This window comes from Oryctolagus cuniculus, chromosome 8 (assembly GCF_964237555.1).
Source record: "Oryctolagus cuniculus chromosome 8, mOryCun1.1, whole genome shotgun sequence".
Lineage (NCBI taxonomy): Eukaryota > Metazoa > Chordata > Mammalia > Lagomorpha > Leporidae > Oryctolagus > Oryctolagus cuniculus.
In genome coordinates, this window is record NC_091439.1 from 143,737,361 (window position 1) to 143,742,213 (window position 4,853).

General features: G+C 44.0%; 1 pseudogene; it reads left to right on the forward strand.

Moving 5' to 3' along the window:
* The first annotated feature begins 575 nt into the window (after window positions 1-575).
* On the forward strand, window positions 576-2,376 carry LOC138843366 (la-related protein 4B pseudogene; annotated as a pseudogene).
* The last annotated feature ends 2,477 nt before the right edge of the window (window positions 2,377-4,853 follow it).

Here is a 4,853-nt window from a genome sequence, read left to right on the forward strand (position 1 = left end):
AAACTTACAGAAATACCATGAGTGAGTCCCATTCATTGAGAATGCCCAGTTATTATACTTTTAGCACTTTTGCCTCTGACCCACCTCAAGCTGGGCCCCTCCAGTGATCCTTTCTGAGAAAATGTGGGCCCTGTATTCTCATCAGAAGCACCATGGTTCGACGCTGGGCTCTGCTGTCTCCCATCCGCTCTATGATGGATGCGATCAACTTGGTACTTAGTGAATTTCTGCCAGATTGATTCACACACAACCTTTTAAGGATGTATTTAGGTGTGTTCTCATGCGAAGGGAAGCAGTGTTGGGGATCCGGAGTCTCGAGGTGGAGACATTTTCGGTCCCAAAGGGGAAGAATCCGCTTTTGCCGCTGCACCGGCCCATGCTGGCCCTTCCTCCCTACATCCAGCCTGGCCCTGCAGTGCCGCCTCTTCCTAGTCTCCCTCCTCAGCTCTCCCTGCATGTTGTGGGGTCACCAGGCACTGGGGCTGCAGCAAGGAGCCCCCCGGAGGCCAGTGGGGTGGGGCAGGTGGCGCGGGCAGCATCCTGAAGTTTACATTAAACTTCTCCCAGTGGAACCCATGACTTCTGGTCAGGACGCTAAAGTGGCTGAACTGCAGGCACAGCGAGGCCAAGAGGGCAAGGACAGCTCTCATCTGATGAATGGTCCTTTATCTCAAACTACTTCTCAAACAAGTTCCATCCCAGCTTTGAGTCAGGTACCAACAACTAATGTTTCAGAGCTAAACCCTAATGCAAAAGTGTGGAGGACTCACGTTACATTTGGAAGTAAGTAGTGCAGCTGTCGGTTTGAGTGCTGCATGGGAGGAGACAGCTGGCCATGGTGCAGACTGCAGCCCACAGGGATTGGATGTCAATGGTGATGGTGACAAAAGTCATGAGAATGCAGCATTACCAGATTTACCTGAGTCAAAACAGACACGAACGCTTTGGCTCTGGATCATGCAGAATACGAATCTCTACCTGAAAATAGTGAAACAGGAGGAAATGAATCTCAACCAGAAAGCCAGGAAGACTCTCAAGAAGTACTTAAAAAAATTGGAATTCTGTTTATCTAGGGAGACTCTTGCTAGTGCCATGTATCTTACATCACAGATGGATAGTGATTAGTATGCTCTAATTACAATGGTAGCTACCCTTGACTATATCAAGAAACTCAGTACTAGTGTGGATTCGATTGTTGAAGTGCTAAAATCTTTACCTTTAGTCCAGGTGGGTGAGAAGGGAGAAAAAGTAAGGCCAAATCAAAATCGTTGCATAGTAATATTGTGAGAAATATCTGAATCTACCCCTGTGGAAGAAGTAGAAGCACTATTTAAAGGAAATAATTTACTGAAATTTATAAACTGTGAATTTGCCCATAATGATAATTGATTTATTACATTTGAAGCAGAAGCTGATGCACAACAGGCTTACAAATACCTGCAAAAAAGTCAAAACTTTTCAAGGAAAACCAATTAAGGTGCAGCTAAAAGAAAGGCAATAGCTATAAACCCATTTTTGCCAAAGAATGGATTTAGGTCTCTCGACATGAACCTTTATACACAGCAGTGTTACACATCATTTATTTACCTCCACTATACAGTCCCCAACAACAGTTTCCTCTGTACGGCCTGACTGCCCCAGACATTGTCAACAATGCGTAGCTATTTCAATCCACCCTTGGTAACTCTATTTCCAAATACTGGATTTATACATGGGTTCACGTCTCCAACCTTCAAGCCTGCAGCATCTCCTCTGACTTCACTCAGACAGTATCCTCCCAGAAGCAGGAAAAATTCCTTTGCTATAGGAAGAAAAAGGAGGAGAAGTTTACAAGCAGCCCAACTCAGTCTCTAACACGACCAAAGCCTCCATCACAAACTTTGAACTGGGGCTGTCCAACTTCCCCCCATTACCTGGAGCTGCAGGCAATTTGATGACAGGACTTGTTTGAAAACAGGCCATCTAGCTTGGTAATAGGATTATCAAAGGAAAGGAGACTCCATGCAGATGCAAGTAGGAACGCTATTCCTGTAGTGGTCCCCAGAGAGCCCTCACTGCTGGCTTCTTGTGCTGTATCAGCAACATATGAATGATCCCCCCCCCAGCCCATTTACCTGAGGATCCCAAGGTGGTAGAAAAGCAGAAGGAAACCCACAGTGTGGACAGACTCTCCCTGTCCTTACTACAACTGCGTGCAAATCAGAGCAGGTGCATGGAGCTGCCACAGAATTGCAAAAGCCCAGTTACATGGAGATTTGTCAGAGAATGAGTGAAGAGCCACCTTCTTCCCCACTGCAACCCCCAAAAGAACAAAAGTCAAACCCCCGCAGTTGTAGGAAGGAGGAAGAGAAGCTCACTGCACCTGTGGAGAAATAGAGGGAGCCCCTGCCCTCAAGTCCACTCCCAGAGTCTCCAAAGACCAGGGAAGGCAGCCTGGGCACCAGCTCTCACCCCCAGCTGTTGGAAAGTGTCTTCAGAGAGGACAGAACACTCCCTCCAAGTCTCCTCAGTGAAAATCCTATGTCTGGGAGGGGTTGCATAGAGCTGCATTAGCCACAAATGAAACACTCTTCCCACTCAGTATGAGAATGAGCCACTGGTTAGGCACTTGCAGTGTCTGTGAGCCCCATGGAATGCCTGCAAGTTATTTTTTCTTCTGTGAGTCAGATTCTCCCCCTCTAAATAAAACTGTTTTTCAGGATTTAATTAATATAAACCTTATTTTTGGTTGGTGCTTAACTGGAGGTGATGTGTAAGTCTGATTTTTTTCAGGATAGAAAATGCATTTATCCCAACAGATTCATGTTTTTTATTAACCCTCTGTGTGGTTCTGAATGCAAGCTATATATAGTAAATTTTTCTAAATTAAGGGAACTATGCTGCTTTATTTTTTAAAATAATATTGATCTACAAGTGTATATCTCAGATGCTCCAGCAGATGGAGACCTTGGCCTCAAGGTGGAAGGGGGTTGGCAGTGTCAGCTCGCTGACACACTGGCATGGGAGCTGTGCTTTCATCTAAACTGTTAACAAGTGAGTCCAGCATTTAAAAATACATATAAATGTACATATAGGCCTTTTTGGATCCAGTGGGCAGAAAGAACCTGCAGAGCACACCCTAGAGAAACCTGAAAGTTTTGAGCTTTGACATCCTGCCAGCAAGTACCCAGCTTCTCCCCTCAATTGCAAGTGGCTATATACTAAAATCAATTCAAAACATGTGAATAGAACCTAAATGAAAATATACTTTGTTGGCCACTGACATGTTGCCAGTATGTTGTATCATGAAATGGTTTTGATCCCTGTGAGCTGGCTGCTCTGGCTCTTGGCCTAGTGCACCTGCTCCATGCACATTTCTGTCCGTGTTCCCCTGCCCCCAGGCACTCTCTTGGAAGAGTCCTCATCTTAACTCCATGGGGATGTCTTCCTGAACCTCTGCATCAGCACATGGATTTAAAAGTTATGTAATGGTGAGAGAATGCTGTTTGTGGTTTTATGCCCCTCTTTGGCTGGTGGAGGACAAAAATTGTTGCTCTTTTTACCCCCAAGATGAGGGTCTCATTGATTCACTTCTAAAAGTGTTGTAAATTATTTTGTTTTAAAATGCCTAAAAGTATTCTCTTTTATTTATTTGACAGATAGAGGTATACAGTGAGAGAGAGAGAGAGAGAGAGAGAGAGACAGAGAGAAACATATTCCTCCCATTGGTTCACCTCCCAAATGGCCACCATGACCAGAGCTGTGCCAATCTGAAGCCAGGAGCCAGGTGCTTCCTCCTGGTCTCCTATGCAGGTGCAGGGGCCCAAGCACCTGGGCCATCCTCCACTGCCTTCCTGGGCCACAGCAGAGAGCAGGACTGGAAGAGGAGCAACCGGGACTAGAACCCAGTGCCCATATGGGGTGCCATTGCTGCAGGTGGAGGATTAACCAAGTGAGCCACGGTGGTGGCCCCCAACATTTTTCTTTAATTATTCTAAGCAACAGACATTAAAATATTTCCTGCTACATGTAACCATACAGTTTATTCCATGAAATGTTATTTAACAAGATTGAGGTTTTTTTTTTTTTTAATATTTCCATCCAATATTTAAAGGCTTGAATTGCATTTAAACTTGAAAATGACTTTGCCTTAACTTTTGTATAAGACAGCTTAGAGTTCATGGAGACACCCCGGGTTGGCATGAGTGGATCAGAATTACTCAGTTACTGTGTGTGTATTTTGTTGCTAGTTTTACTGAGTAAGCATACCATAGTACAAGAACTAGCAGTAGTTTTTGTAATATACCTTAAGGATCTTAAACAGTTGATCTTTTTTCTGATTGTTTAAAAATCCTGTAAATGCAAATAGTTGATACTGTATTAAATATGTGCACTTTGGGAGTGTGCTTTGCTAGTACAGTTGTAAATAATCAGAACATATTAATAAAGGTTCCCTATAGAGAAAATCTGATAAAATTACTGATATATTATAATTGTTGATGTTGAGCTGGATGTAGATATATTTAATGCTGTGGTTTGAATATTATTTTAATTTGTTGAGTTTTTTTTCCCCCTCTCATACTGGTGTGTTGAACTGATTTTGTCTCTTTGCTGCAAAAGGGAAATGGAAAGTTTTATTAAAAGCTGTGAGATGTTTTTATACTCACCTGAGGGCGGGCAGGGAAGCAGGAGCAGCAAATCCCATTAGGATGGGGGTGGAGCCTGGCTCAGGTAGCTGGGCCATGTGGCCACCTGTGGCTACAACTTTGCCAGTTTCCTATCATTCCCCCCCCCCTTTTGTTTTTTATAAAGCAGGGTTTATGTGGGATTACATTAGTCCCAAAAGTCCAAGAGGGGTAGAGGGACGATGATCT